Source organism: Rattus norvegicus, chromosome 5, assembly GCF_021556685.1.
Source record: "Rattus norvegicus strain SHRSP/BbbUtx chromosome 5, alternate assembly SHRSP_T2T, whole genome shotgun sequence".
Lineage (NCBI taxonomy): Eukaryota > Metazoa > Chordata > Mammalia > Rodentia > Muridae > Rattus > Rattus norvegicus.
The window spans coordinates 88,218,783-88,239,092 of record NC_141538.1 but is presented as its reverse complement, the minus strand read 5'-3'; the positions used below and the strand labels follow the sequence as shown (position 1 = coordinate 88,239,092).

General features: G+C 37.6%; 1 long non-coding RNA gene across 2 annotated transcripts in view; it reads right to left on the bottom strand.

Annotated features, from left to right (window-relative positions):
- The window catches only part of LOC108350985 (uncharacterized), a 45,128-nt gene that overhangs the window by 24,309 nt on the left and 509 nt on the right, over positions 1-20,310 (bottom strand). For both annotated transcript variants that reach the window (XR_015620255.1, XR_015620254.1), the window contains exons 2-3: positions 6,836-6,953; positions 2,806-2,977 (exon numbers count right to left, since the gene is read on the bottom strand). This is a non-coding gene — a long non-coding RNA (uncharacterized LOC108350985). The remainder of the gene's footprint in view (positions 1-2,805; positions 2,978-6,835; positions 6,954-20,310) is intronic.

Genomic DNA, 20,310 nt, shown 5'->3' with positions numbered 1-20,310 from the left:
GTTCAACTGGAGGGCAACATGTAGAAGAATGCAGATCGATCCATCCTTATCACCCTGCACAAAGCTTAAGTCCAAGTGGATCAAGGACCTCCACATCAAACCAGACACACTCAAACTAATAGAAGAAAAACTAGGGAAGCATCTGGAACACATGGGCACTGGAAAAAATTTCCTGAACAAAACACCAATGGCTTATGCTCTAAGATCAAGAATCGACAAATGGGATCTCATAAAACTGCAAAGCTTCTGTAAGGCAAAGGACACTGTGGTTAGGACAAAACGGCAACCAACAGATTGGGAAAAGATCTTTACCAATCCTACAACAGATAGAGGCCTTATATCCAAAATATACAAAGAACTCAAGAAATTAGACCGCAGGGAAACAAATAACCCTATTAAAAATGGGGTTCAGAGCTAAACAAAGAATTCACAGCTGAGGAATGCCGAATGGCTGAGAAACACCTAAAGAAATGTTCAACATCTTTAGTCATAAGGGAAATGCAAATCAAAACAACCCTGAGATTTCACCTCACACCAGTGAGAATGGCTAAGATCAAAAACTCAGGTGACAGCAGATGCTGGCGAGGATGTGGAGAAAGAGGAACACTCCTCCATTGTTGGTGGGATTGCAGACTGGTAAAACCATTCTGGAAATCAGTCTGGAGGTTCCTCAGAAAATTGGACATTGAACTGCCTGAGGATCCAGCTATACCTCTCTTGGGCATATACCCAAAAGATGCCTCAACATATAAAAGAGACACGTGCTCCACTATGTTCATCGCAGCCTTATTTATAATAACCAGAAAATGGAAAGAACCCAGATGCCCTTCAACAGAGGAATGGATACAGAAAATGTGGTACATCTACACAATGGAATATTACTCAGCTATCAAAAACAACGAGTTTATGAAATTCGTAGGCAAATGGTTGGAACTGGAAAATATCATCCTGAGTGAGCTAACCCAATCACAGAAAGACATACATGGTATGCACTCATTGATAAGTGGCTATTAGCCCAAATGCTTGAATTACCCTAGATCCCTAGAACAAACGAAACTCAAGACGGATGATCAAAATGTGAATGCTTCACTCCTTCTTTAAATGAGGAAAAAGAATACCCTTGGCAGGGAAGGGAGAGGCAAAGATTAAAACAGAGACTGAAGGAACACCCATTCAGAGCCTGCCCCACAGGTGGCCCATACATATACAGCCACCCAATTGGACAAGATGGATGAAGCAAAGAAGTGCAGACCGACAGGAGCCGGATGTAGATCGCTCCTGAGAGACACAGCCAGAATACAGCAAATACAGAGGTGAATGCCAGCAGCAAACCACTGAACTGAGAATAGGTTCCCCTGTTGAAGGAATCAGAGAAAGAACTGGAAGAGCTTGAAGGGGCTCGAGACCCCAAAAGTACAACAATGTCAAGCAACCAGAGCTTCCAGGGACTAAGCCACTACCTAAATACTATACATGGACTGACCCTGGACTCTGACCCCATAGGTAGCAATGAATATCCTAGTAAGAGCACCAGTGGAAGGGGAAGCCCTGGGTCCTGCTAAGACTGAACCCCCAGTGAACTAGACTATGGGGGGAGGGCGGCAATGGGGGGAGGGTTGGGAGGGGGACACCCATAAGGAAGGGGAGGGGGGAGGGGGATGTTTGCCCGGAAACCGGGAAATGGAATAACACTTTAAATGTATATAAGAAATACTCAAGTTAATAAAAAAAAAAAAAGAAAAAAAAAAGAAATGGTGGGGATATAAAAGAACATTTGAGGGAGTAATCAGAATCCATTTTACTTTTGTGAGTTATCAAAAGAAATAATAAATTATAAAAATTGGGATTAATTAATTTTAAAATTTATCAGATTAGGCCCAATGTTATATAAAAATAGTTTGTGTAATATAATTTAGAAATTACATGAGTCTCTTTAAACTACAGTCTTAGTATAATTCACTAGTATATTCCTGACAGTAAAATACCCTAGCCAAGCATGGACTGTGTGCATATGTAAAATATATATATGTATATATATATTCATAAATGGATTGTTAAAATTATATAGCATGATTCAGTGTTAATGTACATAAAAGAAAAGAACTTGAACAGATGAGAAAAGTATATAGAAGCAGAAGTACAACATTTTGATCTCAAAATTCACACTAGATTATCTTTTAATTTCTAACATAATGGTTTATCTGCTTTTGAGCCCACCTTTTTAAAAAATACAATCATGTAAAGCAAGGAAATAAGTTAGTGAGTTGACATATGGCAACATGGTTATGTTCAAGGTGATTATTCACATTTTAGAAATAAGGAAATTGGGCCTTGCCTAGGTCAAAGAAAACTATAATTCTGTACAGTGTGCATGGAAGACTATTTTACTGAATTTTTAATTAAAATGTAAGCATTTGCTTTCATTTCCTTCAACTTATAGCTTCCATTTCTTCTTCTTGCTCCCGCTAAAATTTATGGCTGCTTTTAACTTGTTCTTGTTACATATACATGTATAAGCGCATAAATATGTAAATACAATCTGCTGAATACATATAGTGTTGCTTCTAGTTATACAATTTCAGAGCTGATCACTTGATATTGGATAAACTAATTATGGGACTCAGCCCCCAGAGAGATTAATTCTCATGCTTTCATCATGTCTTATTTGCTTGTGGTTCTTTGTCTAGGGCTGGGACCCTTGAGATTTACCCATTCCACTTTAACATGTACACTGTGTGCACTGATGTCTTCCTAGTTCTGGTCTTGTGTAGGCAGCCATATTCTTGAAGTAAAGATAAAGCTTACCTTCCAGTTCTTTTAGTCACAAACTCACAGCAAATTTCCTGGTCTTCAGATGTTAACATCTTTCTTGTTTTGGGCGCAAGAGTTTTGTCATATCCTCTATGGTTTTGCTCCTGAATTCTCTCCATATATTTCAAAGATAATTTTTTTGACATATGGTGAAACATGCTCTTATCTGAGGGGATAAGAATTTAGAAAACAGTTTGAAATAATATTGGTTTAGCAAAGTGGTAGATAGTAGGTTCTTTTCTAAGATTCATGTCCTAATTAGGCCCTGGTGATTGGTTAGGTCTACCATAACAAGCATAAATTTTTGCCCATTGAGAAAGCCCTACGTCCAATATGGTAAGCTATTGCTTACCATAAAGAAGTGGAGAGCTCTTAAGGTTTAGAGCGTGTGAGCCTCCTCATTCTGTGTACAGATTACATTCCTGTGCATCAATGTGATCCAAGATTTAAACGAAAAATGATATACTACGTTTTAAGTACACGGAAAATATGTTAAAGTAACCTTACACCACTAACTCAATCTTTATGATACTATTTAAACCTTAACTGTAGAATTACTACTTAATTGTAGAATTTTAGATACTATTTAAAACAAATCATAGAAATTGTTATTTAATTATGACTACCTAATGATGCTATAGAGCCACATTAGAATGTAGAGAAGATGACACTTCCTTCCATGTGTCTGAACCATTTGGTCCTTATTCTTTTTCTCATTTTGGGTATGGGATCATGGGAAATTAGTGGGGAATAACTTCTCATTCGTAACCAATGAAGTGCATTGAGGCTTTTGAAGAAAAGCAGACCTAAAGAAGCAGCGTAGAAAGGGACTAGGAAGTGGGAGGAAGGGTTGGAAAATAGAGAAGTCTTTGGGGAAAACTCAAATTCCTGCTGCCCTCCTCTGAGTAATCACACGAATAGACAGTGAAAGACTGGACTAGATTCGGTCCCTGACCTGGAGGTGCGGTTCTCCATTTTCTATTATCAACTCAGCCAGAAAGCGACTCCCCCTGGAGCCATACTTAGCCAGGTTGCTATCTCTATCCACCCTGCCTGGTTTATAAACACGATACAGCCATGGAGGGGCACAGACTCAGCTTGCTCCTCCCAAAGGGCAAACTATTTTTGTACTGCATCAAGCAGAGTGCAGGGGCCAGAAATGGTTGTAGTAAATAAAATAACAATATTAAATCCTGTTTGCAGTCCTGTGAGCGATGGGGGAAAGGAGATAAGAAGTGGAGATGCAGAATCAGAATTGCAGATCTTTAGCCCACTGGCTATAGCAAAATGAATACATTTTAGAAAGGTGTGCTTTGGTGTACGGGAAAGCATGGGTTTGACAGTGGAGAGACTAGTATCTTTGCTTCCCAGTCTCGCATTTCTTGTGGTTTGATTTCTTAGCACATCACTTTCTCAGATTTATTGATCTCAGTTATAAGACACTTCAAATGAGCACCTAGCTGTCAAAGTCACCATGTATTTGTTCTTAATAATTAGTAAAAGTAAACATGAGCATGCTCAGCTAGCATTCATATTTTTCTTCCTCCTCATTTTCCCATTGTTTCACTAATAGAATCTGCCCTTTCCACTCTCTTCACCTACACTGAACCATTTTTATGATCTTTGGAGTAACCAATGACTATGCTAGCAGAGAGTGCATGAAATAGGTAAAATTAAATATAATGGTATATTTACATGTCACATCAAAATGGCATCATTTTCATATCACGTAACCAACATACAGTTATGGTACACATGTTCCATTTTTCCACACTTTCTGACCTATCCAGTGCAGAATTTGTACTTTTGACATATCTCAGTTTAGAAAAGCCATGTCTCTTTTTTTCAATAGCCAGTCGTATACAGCTGCTGCCGCCTTTACAAAGAGTTCCTGAGATTCTACCTCACACCAGTGAGAATGGCTAAGATCAAAAACTCAGGTCACAGCAGATGCTGGTGAGGATGTGGTGAAAAAGGAAAACTCCTCCATTTTAGTAGGATTGCAAGCTGGTACAACCACTCTGGAAATCAGCCTGGCAGTTTCTCAGAAAATTTGACATAGTACTACCTGAGGGACCAGCTATACCACTCCTAAGCATACACCCAAAAGATGCTTCAACATAAAACAAGGACACATGCTCCACTGTATTCATACCAGCCTGATTTATAATAACCAGAAGGTGAAAGGAACCCAGATGTTCTTCAACAGAAGAATGGATACAGAAAACGTGGTACATTTACACAATAAAGTAAAACTCAGCTATTAAAAACAATGACTACATGAAATTCTTAGGCAAATGGATGACAATAGAAAATATTATTCAAATTTAAATAACCCAGTAACAAACGAACACACATGGTATGCACTCACTGATAAGTGGATATTAGCTAAAAAGCTGGGAATACCCAAGAAACTATTACACAGATTGTATGAAGATCAAGAAGGAGGATCAAAATGTTTGATACTTAGTCCTTCTTAGTAGGAGAACAAAATACTCATGGGAAAAATACAGGGACAAAAAGTAGAGCAGGGACTGAAGGAAAGGTCATCCAGAGACTGTCCTACCTGGGCATCCATACCATATGCAGCCACCAAACCCAGTCACTATTGTTGATGCCAAGAAGTACTTGCTGACAGGAGCCTGATATGGATGTCTCCTGAGAGGCTCTGCCAAAGACGTACTAATACAGAGGAGGATGCTTGCAGCTAACCATTGGCCTGAACACAGGAATCCCAATGGAAGAGTTAGATAAAGGAATAAAGGAGCTGAAGGGGATTGCAACCCCATAGAAAGAACAACCATATCAACCAACCAGACACCCCAGAGTTCCCATGGACTAAAACACCAAGCCAAGAGTTTACATGGAGGGACCCATGGCTCCAGCCACATATGTAGTGGAGGATGGCATTGTCTGGCATCAATAGGAGGAGAAGTCCTTGATCAAGTGAGGGCTAATTTCCCCAGTGAAGGGAAATGCCAGGGTGTTGAGGTGGGAGTGGGTGGGTGGGTGGAAGTGGGAACATCTTCATAGTAACAGTGGAGGAAGGAGGGGGAATGGGAGAGGGAAGGAAGGGGATCATATCTTAAATGGAAATACATAAAATATGCAATTATATATATATATAATATATATTATATATATGAGAGAGAGAGAAGAGAAGAGAAGAGGAGAGAAGAGAAGAGAAGAGAAAAATGGCATAATTTTCTATCTGCTTCCTTGACATTTTCGTGTTTTCTTGAGCAGCAGTGACCCCAAATGACTCAGGAAACATCCTCATAATAACAGTACAGTCTTAAAGTTGTAATAAGTTTGACTACTTTCCTGATATTTCAGATTTAAATATCAAATTGAAAGTGAGATTCAATACAATGTAGGACTTGCACTTCAAAAACATTTAAGTCCTGGCTCAGTGCCTCATTGGTAATTTTAAACACGTGCCCTGTTGTTCAGTTAAACATACAAACATACACCCTAGGAAGAGAGTGGACCAGAACAAATTAGAACCCCTGTGCCCTTCACTTTCCTTCCAACTATGTTCACAAGTGAGGATACTATCAGAGTCAGAGGGGTTCCATTTGTGCAGCATGAATGCAGATGTGCCCAAGAGTAAAAGACCCCTGCTCAGTCTACCATAACTTGAACTTGGCAGGCTCACTGAGCCATGGAGGATTATGCAGTTTAAATTGGAGGAGAACAGTAATGGCTGCTTTTAAAAACAACATCAGCAACAATAAAAACCAAAAACCAAAAATTAGAATAAATACTTCTTCCATCAATTATAAATATTATTTACTATCAAGTCTCTTCTCTCAAATAACGGTTGGATTCAAAGTGCCTTAAGTTAACCTGCTAATCCTGAAATGTTTGTAGCCATTCAAGGCCATACAGTCGATCTTTAATTTCTAAAAGCACAGAAGTATTAGGAAAGATTCGTATTCCTCTGTTTCTACAGGTGTCTTTTAAATGGGGTGGAGATTCAGGATTATTTAAAAAACAGGCATTTGAGGTGCACTCATCTTACCTAGGTAGATGATATGTTCCCAGGAGACAGATGATTCTGCAATGAATTTTGGGCTCTGTCAAATAGGATCACCACTCATCATAAGGATAGTTGTTTGCATAGGAGAAATGTAGTCCCCCTGCCATGAGGAACAGAAAGCAGCAGAATATCAACATAGCTCTCCATGACCACATTCAACTGGCTTTGAGCTTATGATGAATGGCATTGCTATTTTGGCTTGGAAATTATGGATGCTGCAAGCACTTAAAAATGGGTTGGAAAAGAACCTACCTGCCTCTTTCCAGGTTGCAGGCTGCACTGTGTAAGATAGTCAGAAGAGCAAGGAATCACCTCTTGAAGCTCATTGATCAAGAAATGATACAATAATATTTATTTATAAAATATCAATGGAATTTAGAGTCCCTTTCTCAGAGAAACCCTCTACTCTCATCAAAGCTTTGAAAAACATAGGGACATAAGTTGGCCCACCCAGAGTTGTCTCTCAGGGATTTGAGGAATCAACCAAAGATGAAACATTGTTGCCATTCCCTAGCTCTCAGGTGAATTTTTGCTTATAGGTCATTTTTAAAAATGTTACTAAAGAATAAAATTTGCCTCCTCTTTCATACTGTAACATGACAATGTTTCACATTACAGAGCAGTATGCCTCATCTTTTAACTAGTTATCACAATTCAGGTTAATGAACCAAGCAGGAAATATATCCAGGGCACTGACTATTTGATAAAATGTCTTAATAACCTTTTACATAAACAAACAAACAAACAAACAAACAAACAAACAAACAAAGGCCAAGAAAGCAAATGTGACTAGGTATTGATGGATTTAGATACGATAATTCTCTTCACTATTTTATTCAGGGGACATACATTGGATATATACTATATACCAGAGACACTTTGGTGCTAAGATTTATAGTGACAGCCCCAGGAAGTCCCTTTTTGTCAAGGATATAAAATGTATCTGTTTTATCCATATACTGCATTGAAGTTTGTGTCAGAAACTATGTCAAGCTGTAATACATTTAGTTCTTGTTCAGTTTTGTAAATTACATTTTATTGAACCAATTTTTTATGCAAACCACAGGAGAATCACTGAGGTGCAGCAATCCGGACCAATGAAACTAGCAACAGCGATGAGATTTGAAGCTATGTCCATCTGGATGCAAAGATAATATTCTTTCTATGGGGATGTATTCATAACCACACAGAACTGTTTATTACCTTTTAATAATGATGTAGTTTATTTCATGAATTAGCTGTAGACCTATCTATGGGAGATTAGAAACTTTTATTTAGATCATTCTTATCAGGCAAATTTTGGAAACCAAGAGATGGCTTGCTGCATAGAAAGATTACTTAGTCCCTTTATCCCTAGTGCATTTGAACAAGGCTTTAGCCAGGATTTCGTTGCCATAGAGTTGAGACCTGGGCAGCAGTGTTTGTGCTGCACCTGGTCCTGGACCTGTAGCTCCAGGTTGGATGTGATACAATGGGCTGCTGAACTGCAGTTAGTTTCTGGATCAGTGCCAGAATTCGAGGACTAACCAAGCAGCTGAAATGGAATGGGTTTATGTAATATCATCATTCATTCTTCTTCTAACTGAGGCACAAAATAATTAAATAATAGTTTTTGGTTCTGTGTTATAAGTGTTTACAGAAAATATTTAAATATATTGACAAATGATAGATACATGCCAGGCAAATAGCTTGATAAATGATATAGATGAAAACTATAGGTAAATGATAGATGATCAAAAGCTGGCCTCACTGAAATATTCACAATTATATTAGATAAAATGTGTGGAAACCCCAGTCATATACCTCTATAATACAAATCCTAATGGGGTTATGCTGTTGAATAAAATAGACTATCCACAAGAAAGACATGGCTCTCTGAGCTCAGTTCTCACATTCTTTCTCTTCATATACTGATCTCATGTGTCTTCCAAAATATTGGCTAGTAATTGTCAATAATGTGAGTTACTACATAAACCACTATACTTATGATATTAATAGACATCAAAGAATGAGAAAATAGCATGATGTTTTCAATATATACATATGTCCTAATTACACTCTGGGGTTTATTTGAGCCAGAGGGGGGAAAATCAATTAAAACTGGCATTTTAAAATTTCTTTTCCTAATAATATTTGTTTTATCTTGTTTTTACTGGTGCTTGTGAGTCTGGGCATGTATAGTTAAAAAATAAAATCAACTTTTACTGTCTATTGCCTGTTTAATAAATCAGTGAGATATTCAAAATTTACTGTGGTCATTTTGGAATAAAATATGCAACACTCAGCAGTATCTAAGAATTTTTCTGATAAAATATATGGGGACCTACTATTTCCCTTTTGCAAAACAGTTACATTGTCAGAGTTCCCTCTAAATTCTCATCTTTGCCACCACAGATAAGGGCTTCCCATGACTTTATCACAGATGCTTCTTATTGAAGCAGGAGATCCTCAATGGGGAAACCCACAAATAGTCAAAGTGTGGAAAATAAATAATGGTGTAGTATTTGACTCTTTCTAAAATAGAAGCAGGAAACAAGTGAAAGAAGAGGTAGAAATGATAAAATAGTTGCGGATGGGGAGCTATATTTTAGCCATGACAGAGCTCCTGCATTCATCATATCATTGCAGCTGTTTTATCAAGTTCCACAGGTTTAGGGTCATCCAAATTTTATTACTGATGAGGGACGCACTTTGTCCTCAGAAGAACTATTAGCAATTAAGGCTAGTTAGGAGGGGTGTGTCACGTTCTTCAGTGGTTTAAAAATAGATGAATAACTTCAGTGATTAACCGCCCATCAACGTGGGGCAAGGGCCAGCAAGATGACATGAAAGTCGCAGGAAGACTCAGTGGGAGGATGAAGGAGAATCAGAATGACTAAAATTCATTATATAAATGGGTAAAACTCTCAAACAGTTTGAAATATTGATATCAAAATAAAATAACTTTCTGGAATCAGAAACAACCCTAAGAAACTATAAGAAAGATACAGATATAACATTTCTAACAGATTGCTGAGAATCATCTAGGTATATATTAAATTGATCATTTACACATTCTCTACAAATTTTTTTGCTGATAAAGAGTATACTTCACAAATGGAATTTTTTCCTTTAGAGCTTGCCTAGGTGTGATTTATGGGATCGTTTATTGAGAGTCACGGGATCTGGCAACAGGGTCATTTGCTGTATGCATAGCTTTCTTTCTTCATGTTTATGGAAAGAGATTCTCAATTTTTCTCAGGAAGAAGAATCCATTTTTTCCCTTAATCTATCTGGTTGTTCTCAAGGCTGGTAGTGATCATAGACCATGAAATACAGCTCCATTACAACCAATTGAACAAAATCTTAAGACCTTGATTAGAACCGACTAAAACTGCTATTTGAGCTATTGATGGACAATGTTTACTTGATATTCAGGTCAACTGAAGCAGAGAGTGAGTTGAGAGAGACAAGGTGGATCCTGATGACACAGGTGAGAATCTGAATGATGGTCAACTATCTAATTTTTACACTTGATCTTAGCCAAAAAGTCGAGAGGTATTAGCTATTTATTTTTAGATACATTAACAAATAAATTTCCTACTTCATTATCTCCTCCTCTTCATCTTCCTCCTCTTCATCTTGTCATTGCCAGTTTTACGTAGTATTATTCATCTTCATTTCCTCTTTTTTCCTCCTCTTTGTGTTTTTACTCTTTATCCTTCATCTTCATTTGCTTTTTATTTCAACTTATTCAATATTTGTTTATTCTAATTCACAAGCTATGAAGTACTAATCTGATGTGTAATTTTGATTCACTATTCCCTCTAAAACTTTTAAATTCTTATTACCCTTTGGCATATGTAGTGATCCTGTAAGAAGATTCAGTGCACCCATAAATGGCTCAGTACTTAATTATAGCTTGTGCATTTAACAGTGTTATTATCAGCAAGGTGTAATATTGGCAAAAGTATTAGCAGAGACAAGGAATGACTAAATTCATAAACCAAGGCTTTGTTTATCCTCTCACTATTAAATAAAATAAAACATTAATTTGCTAATTTGTTTCTGGGGATATCTGTCCCAAGTAAAATCTTAACTTTCCCCATATTACTGAAAAAGATTTTGACATTCTCAACTATATCTTAGGTCCATAAATATTGTATGTTACACAATTGAAGCAGGGACTCTGGTTCTGTAAACAATTTTCTCTGCTGAAAACAGAGAATGACAACAGTTCTTGATCACTTGAATGTTGTAATAGAAAGGTAAAAATGTGCTTAGCTCACAAGGCACGTATCTTTTTTCTATTTAGTTATACTGTTGGTCAAACAGGCTTTTATCTCCAAAATCTACAGAAGACCTTTACCGGTCTCAGGGAGAGAACACAGAGTTTGCTTCTAGACTTTGCCTCCTGAGGCAGGTGTATTTCATTCAAGGTTCTGACTTGAAGACTGTGCTAAGAGGTATTGGGGGCGGTTGTTGTACGAGGTGATGCCACTATCAGTTCCCAATGGCTGCCTCAGGTGAAAGATGAACAAGAAACAGCTAGGGATGTAGAAAAAATCTATAAAGATATGAATGAAAAAAATATTAACCAGTTGAATTTCAAGATCACTTCCAGAGAGTTTATTATAAACAATGCTTACTCGTTTTTATTTTTTTAAGTTTATAAACCCAAAAGCCAATCATCCTTTCTCAGTACTGCTTGCTGGCCACTCTAAAGCAAACTTTCTGAGCCAGAGAGATATTACTCTGGGCTCAACTAGAACAGGCTTGCTTGACACATTGTAACAAACTGCTTTGGGTTGCACAATAGTGCTAAGTACAGAGCATAGCTAGGAGAAACAAAGATTACAACATTGGGTTTCAAGCACTAATTCAGTTCTCCATGGCTCTGTATTCTTAAGCAAATTAGTTTACCTTTCAGATTTTTAAAATTAATTTTGGTAATCTGTGATTCACACTGTTTTGAGCTTCAGTTCAGTTAAATTGATTAACTAAATTATGCAATATATGTGAAGCACTTAGAGCAACACTCTTTAAACATCATAGACATTGAGTAAATGGCAAATATAGGTTACAGGAAATCACACAGGAACTTATAATGTTGTTCTGCCTAACCCTTAAATTAGTGCTACTGACTTGGTCAGAATTTCAGATATGGAAACCTTAGAATTTATAGGTGGCACATGAGACTGGAGAAATTTCCATCAAACAAAGGCAAATAAATGAAAGCCTCTACAATCCTACCGCACTTCTTTAAAATCATTTAGTGAGATTTAGTAGGCAATAGATAAAATGCTTTGACTTGAGAACAGAAGATCAGATTTTAAACATTAGTTTGATTCTTATTAAACACATTCACATTGACAGTGATGATCATAGCACTTAGTTTGTATTTCTGTGGTAAGTGTATGAACTAACAGGTGAATATCATTAAGAGAAACTTGATTCTGTGTGAAGCTCAGTAAACATTAATAGTTACATATTTCCTGTTGACATGGAACTACTTTGAGCATGAGTCATATTGGTGCATGGTATCCATATTTTAAACTCCATAGACAATGCTTATCTGATGTCATTATTATAATAATCTTATGGAATAGACATCATTTCTCAATTGATCTCTAATTTTGTCATATCAGCATATAAAAGACTCAGAACATGAGATTCAGAATAAATTATTGGATCTCAATTTCCCAATGACAGGAGGTTACACTGGGTTAGAGTTATACCTGTAATGTTCCACGTAAGGATTATTATATATTTTCCTAGGAAATGATAATGCCAGGTTCTTACTGAAATCTATTTAATTCCTAATTCTATTTCTCATATTTATTATGCTCAATGACTTGAGAATAATTAGTGTTTATTTACACCTCTGAACAAATAATGTCACTGGATTGGAACACCTCTTTACTGTGAGGAATATGTGTGAGCAAAAGGAAACATTTTCTTCCACACCTCTCAGCTTCAGTTCTTATGTTTATACAGATGACATTAACTTTTTAATTTTTTTAATTTATTTTTTACTCATATAATACATCATGACACACAGCCTTCTTTTCCTCCACTCCTTCCAGTCTCTACCCCTCCCCCCCAAGTCCATGGTTTCTTTCTTTCCATTCAGAAAAGAACAGGCCTACTGTGATATCAACTGAAGATGGCAAAACAAGATGCAATAAAACTAGGTACAACCCCCATATCAAGGCTGGAAGAAGCATCCAATAGGAAGAAAAAGGTCCCAATCACAAGCAAAAGAGTCAGAGACGCACACCACTTCCGCTGTTAGGCGTGCCACAGGAGGCCATAGACTGTTGAAAATGTACTTGGCTGATAGTTTCTTACAAGTGAGCTAGAGTTGGCCACTCAGGCCTCCTCATCCTGAGAAAACTGTTTGCTTTTAAAACTTACCATGCTTTAGTACTGATACCTCATTACATGTAAAGATTCCAGCCATACTTAGAGGAGATATGGTTGCATAAGAATGGGTGTTACTAGAATTCATTGTGGAATTCTGCCTAAGACAAAGGTTGAGCACACAGAGTCAAGAAGGGCATATGGACTCCTTTTGCATGGTACGAAGTTTGACAGTGGCAGGATCCTAATGGCAGCTATTCGTTTCTATACAGGTGGCAGTACTAGTTCTAGTCCTTCTAAGTCACATGATTTTATCTTAAACCCAATTCCCTGATCTATCATGATCTATAAGAATATACTTGACAGCAAGTATACAAATTCAAAAACAATGACAGCAAAAGACCACCACTAACAAAAAGTAACCCAAATCATCAACATCATCAACAACAACAATAACAACAAAACCATGATGACTTTGGAAACCTGTGGATCATTACAGCTTCCTACTTCATTCCCAATCCATTTCTCTGTGTGGTGGCAAAAAATAATTGACAGAATTCCAGGGTTTGTCACCATTTACTAATTATGCCCATCATCATTATTTAATTTTATTACATTTAGTTGCATTTATTTTTCTTAATTATATTTATTTATTTATTTATTTATTTAGTGTGTGTGTGTGTGAGTGTGTGTGTGAGTGTGTGTGTAATTGCGACAAATCACCTCCATATATACAGCTCAGAAGACAAAAATTTGCTATTTCTAGTGTGTGAGTCCTGGAATCCTAACTCATGTCATCTTTACCTACTCAGCTTTCTTGACTGACCTCATTATTTCACTTTTCAGAGAACTATTAAATAAAGAATTGATTAAATACTCTAGAACTGATTGGTCTTGGGGATCTGTACCACAACCCTTTCTGAAGCAATCCTAGGCAGGAGATGTGACTGGCTTGTTTTGCTCATATACCTTAGAATTAGGGCAAGGAGTAAAACCTATATAAATATATAAAGTGAGAAATTTATCAGTTTGGTTTTCCAAAAAAAAAAAAAAAAAAAAAAAAAAAGGAAAACTGGCTCCTTTATAAAATGGAGAAATGGGCCTTAAGGCAGGTGAAACCTAAAAATAGCCAATGTTGGGCTCCCCCTGGTGGACCAGAGCAGAGAGAGAGAGAGAGAGAGAGAGAGAGAGAGAGAGAGAGAGAGAGAGACAGACAGACAGACAGACAGACAGAGAGACAGAGAGACAGAGAGACAGAGACAGAGACAGAGAGAGACAGAGAGAGAGAGAAAGACAGAGACAGAGACAGAGACAGAGAGAGGGGTCAGGGGAGGGAAGGAGGGAGAGAAAAAGACTTAGGAGCCAGCCATTTAGAATGAGGGCTTCAGTGAATATCTAGATCATGGGAGAGCCCCTCATTACAAATCATTCTGAAAGTCCTTGACTGGACATAAGCTGATGTTTCCAGCCCTACGAAGTGGGGCTATCTTCTGTGTTAACCACCTCTTTGAATTAATACAGAAAAGTGAGGTTGCAGAAACCAGACGTTAAGCAATGTGAGATTTTCAAGATCTATATGTTTGCTGCCCTATCAATTTAAGCTGGATGTTAAAGCAATTTACATTAGGGATGTCCCTTGAGTCTCCATCAAGAAGATCATATACTCCCGCTTTTGTGATTTTAGAATTATATGTTACTAGGGCAAAGGGCTGGACAAGATACAGGTTAAGAAAGACAGAAGTTTAGCAACATGGGATGGAGAAAGAAGAGGAAACATTGGGATTAGTCACATGTAGTAAGACCAGCATGCATGCACTCATGCCTACAACCTCAGTTATTACATATTAAGAACCTGTCAGGCAACCGATATAGGTCTAACTCCTCCTTAGGAAATCAGATGTGTCAGTGAAGCTTTGGAATATGAGAATGTGTCTTCTGATATCTGGAGCACTTCAAAGAAGATTGACATATGCAAATATCCCTGATTAAAAGCAAGGAGTATTGTAGAATTAGAAGAGACAGTATATTCATAAGAACTCAATGGATTTGAGAGAACTTCTGGGTGTAGAAGAAATATGCACTACAATCCTTCCATGTAGAAGGGTAAATAGCATCACGAGTTCATGTTTGGCTCCTACAGTACGACGGTCTAAGGTTGAATCTGCTTTTGTTATATAATATTGACCAATGAAAATGGAAGTCATGGCCATAACAGAAATACCCACATCACAGACTAATGTGAAGACTTAAATTAATATTTGTGAAGGTCAAGAGGAAGCTATTGGTGCTCATTGAGTCTTTGCATGCTCAGCTTTCATTATAAATATATTTTTATGCCACTGAGCTTAGCTTAGGAAATATACATTAGATGAATAATGCCATTGATAATTATTTAATTAGAATTGTGATGAAGGAGACATTAAGAGTTCTGAGAGACCCAATATCCTGTCTGGGAGACATGGAAGTGATATTTACAATGATGTGAAGTATGAGAAGGATTTGAATGGAACAGAAAACTCAGATGTAAGCCTAAAGGCAAGCGGGAACTAGATAAATTATAGGCCCTGGAAAAGGATCAGTGTGACTGGAGTTGAGAGGTTTGTACATCATCTTAGAAAGAGAGAAAGTTGAGACAGATTATGTACAATACTCTCCATCTTAGTTGTAGCAGCAGAGAAGGTGTCATGTGAGCTTCCTTTTTCCATAGAGGTTACGTGTCACAATGGACATATAGCAGTGCTTGGGAACAAATGCAGTGACATTGAAGGGGCTAGCATTAATCATCTTGTTTAGACAGAAGTTCAGAACTAACCATCACTGTACAATTCATTTCTACTACTACACGCAAAATAGTAATAACTAGACATAACATGAATGTAAATATTACAAGGGCCAGAGAATGGAAGATACAGAGGTCTGAGTTTTGCAGTTCTGATTTGGGTATGCAGCTTGAGGTCTACCAGGTTGTACATAAGTACAATAGTGGATAGAAATTTCATTTTAAACATACTGCCTCCAGAAGACTTAGATGAGATCAGGATCAGAAGGGGATAGAGTAGGAGAGAAAGAGAAATAGGGTTCACTGTACAATAGCAATTTTGTTCAGTGAGCAGATGCTCATTTAAACTCTGGTGAGAGACAGGCAAGGTTTGGATGCTTCTGACCTATAGAGATTAATAAATGTTAGTTTACTAATAATGGTTATCCATATATCAATAAATATATAATAAATGTTACAATATTAAAAAATATTAATATCCAGGATGGCAAGTAGATCTGTTGTCAACATTCTTCTCTAGAAAGAATGAGGGCAATAGTTCAAATTCCTAGAACTGTTGTAAAAGCCAAGTGAGTGTGATGCCTATTTATAACTCCAGGGCTCAGAAGTGGAAATATGGGATCTGCAGACCAAGCTAGCTAGCAATAGAAGACATATCAGTAAGCTCTGGATTTAGTTAAAAGACAAGCTTATATACATATGCAGAGGAACCACAACTTATAAATGGAATTCCAAAAATATGAACACAGATACAAATATGCACTCACACACTGAAACATACAAATACATTATTTAGTGAGGTGAGAGTAAAGGGAGTGTTCCACATAAACTGTCTTCATAACTACACACACACATACATACACATACATACACAGACACACAGACACACACACACACACACACACACACAAACACACACATACACAAACACCCACAGAGAGGGGGCGGTTCTATACCTCTAGCATATAAAATTAAATAAAAATCTGTGAAACTAGTAAATACTAAGGCCTGCTCTTTCGTCTGCTTTCAAGACTTAATAAAACCATCTCTTGCTGTTTTACACCAGCCCTGATACAGAAGCAAATGTTTCCCTCTGAGCTTTTCTAGAATTTTCTAAGCATTCTGAAGATCACAACTACGCTCTTTGATATACTGTGATTATTTGGCCCAACTTTGGCCCTGTAGAGGACTTTAGACTCCTGGAAGACAGAAGTCAGGTGGTCATTCATCTTTAAGTCTTTCATATGATCTCACTTTCAGCAGGCCCTTAAGAAATTCAAGTTTCTTCCTACAGATGTTCAGCCCTCTTTGAACCCAAAGTACCCCAGATTAAGGGATTTTTAACTCCTCTGAGGTTTAGCAGCCATAGAAAACTTAAGCCTTTGAGGCAGCAGCAGGTGGCTAAAAGTCCTGCACAAATAGGAGAAAATCTTGTCTTTATTTGAGGTGAGGGAAGCAGGGCCTTCATTTTATTGGCAAAATTTATCTGTCTCTTAGCATTTCTAGAATCAAAAGTTGCTTTTTGCATATTTATTTTATTCTTTATGTATTTTTTTTAATTTTAGTCAACTTGAATTCCAGTGAGGTAAACTCTGAAAAGAAATGCCAAGTGTGAAATCAGAAAAGATAACAGAAGATCTAGGGACAGTGAATGGTATTAACAAAGAGGGATTTAGAAAAAAATCTTATCAAAAGTTCAGTACATTTTCATAAACTTTTCCCCCCACAATACACAGCCAGTAGCAATTGTGACATGCTTAAAATGAGCTGAGACTTAACAAATATTATCGAATCCATGACAATATGATGGTGTGTAATGACAGTAGGATGCTGTTTCCTGTGTAAATGTCCTTGATCAAGGTCTTTTTATAGCAGTTACCTCAAGGCCCACAGATAGTAAGTTCTCACTCAAGTCTACCTTAATTTGTTGGAAACTCCCTCCACCCATGCAAGCTTTTTGTAAATTCCGTGGAAATAGCAAGCAGCTGCTCACCAACACCCACCCCAAAGAAAGAACAAGACATTTCTCACATATCTCAAGCTTCCTTAAATGTTCTTTCTTTGGCAAAGGAAAAAAAAAAGAAGAAGACAGAGTATATTTTTGGCCTCCAAACCTTTTCCCACCAGTGTGTCTTTCTGCATAAATGTGATCCATATGGTTCTGATTACTTTCTCCATAAGTCATTAGGAACTTTCCTGATGACCAAGAAGTCTTTGGAGACAGTTTTAAATGGCCCTCTCAGGCTTGCCTCATAGAAACAGGGCAGCTAAACAGAGCCAAATGCAAATGAGCCAAGACCTAGAAAGGTTCAGGTTTTATCTAAAACTCAGAACCAATAAAGTTCCAGCGAGTCTTAAATCGGCCCTGTGAAGTCTTCATATCCTTCTCCAGGGACAACGTCTACTGAATCCTCCATTGGCACACATTAGTCAAGGGTTCCAGGTATCAGGGTTTGTATTTATGTTGGGCACAATACTCCACTGAGTTCGAAGATTGTCCAACTACCCTGGGGTTTTTCTATTCTTTCCTGAAAAACACAATAAATATTTAGACATAGAAATGCGTTTCAAATTTCAGGGCTGATCAAATTATGGTGAAATCAATCTCGGTAGATATTCATGTGTTAGGGGATTTGTTATATAAAAATGGGGTAATATTATTTGTCTTAAGTCACTCAACCCATCTTTCCTTCCTTTCTTCCTTCTTTCCTTTTCTCCTTCTTTCTTTTATTTCTTTTTGAGGCAGTCTCTCATGTATCTCAGGCTGACCTCAATCTCACTATAGATGAAAATGATTCTGACCTTCTAATTTTTCTATCTCCAACTTCTCTGTACTGGTAATTTGGGGACATGCTTTAGCTTTTATGCATGTTGGAAAGTCACTGTAGAAACAGAACTATAACCCTTGCTCACATAGTATTTTGAGACCTATCTAGAAAATATTCCAAATGAAGGTTAGTGCCTGGTAAAAGTTTAACAATTCCCCTTCTTCCTTCTATTTCTCTGTTTCCCAGTACACACACACACACACACACACACACACACACACACACACACACACACACACAGAGAGGATTCTATGTTTCTGAGTGAAATATTGATTGTGTTGGGTGACTGGTAATCAACAGAGTAACTTCTTATGTTATTAAGTGTCCTATTTGTACAGCATTTTGACCATATACTACCATGAGAGTCTAATTGTGAAGGAAGATAAAGGATCAACTCTGTCTTGGTCTTCATCTGACTAGGTTATTTTAGATTGATTTCTTGACCAGCTGTTGTTGGTATTTTTCAAGGAGGCAGCTCCCAGCTGGGGGTGACAGAGCAAAACAAGAATGTGACAAATAACTAGGAAACCACGAGGTATAGATAGAAAGAGAGGGCCAAAAAAAAAAGAAAGAAAGAAAGAAAGAAAGGAAAGAAAGGATACAGGATAGAAACTGGGACATCATGTGTGGTGAGTGTTTTTCTTTATATTGTAATCTTTTCAAGAAGAAATGGCCAGGATCTCAACTCATGCTGGAAGCCAAGGGAAGAACAAAATTGTTGCCCAAGAAACATCAGTCAGAAAGAGAAATCGCACATCTGGTCAGTGGCCTGAGAGCTGTCCGTGGTACTGACCTCTCATTTACATTGCACTTCAAATGCAGAGGAGACCTCCAGTGGGTTCTACTGCTAGCCTCTCTCTGATGCCTGTATATTTCTGTCTCTTTTTCCTCTACTTCTCCTTCTTCTTTGTCAATATGCTGATTTTTCTCAAGATCCTAGTCTGGAGTTCAAGGACTTTTCTCCCAATTTGCTTCAAAACTCCTCCTTTTCAGTCCCTGGTTTTTTAGGTTCTTCTACATTTTTCGACTGACTGCGTGTCTGCCTTGTCACCTTTCGGGTAAGAGAAACATTAATAACCTAGGAATCACAGCAGCGGGTAATAGACAGGATGAATTAACTACATGGGAGGTAGTAAGAAAGTAAAGGCTGAGGTAACTTGGCCAAGATCCTACACAGATGAGATTCCAGTTTATGCCCAACACTTGCCCTTTTCATTGCATCTGGATTCCTTTACATTTTCCTCTATTTTCCTGACGCTTTCCTGCTTTTCACGCTGGTAGCTTCCACAGAGCTTCCAACCCTGGCTAAATCTTTAAAGAACTAGGAACCAACACTTCTGATGGATTTAAGCTTTGAGTACAGTAAAACAAAATACATAGAATGTGAATAATTTGGAGATTCAGACCATGCAAAGGCCTTACATTATACTTCAGGGAGAGGCCCTTTCTGCACCTCAGGCAGAATGCGGAGTTTCCCCGCTATCTGTATTTTTGTCTTAGTTTAGCTA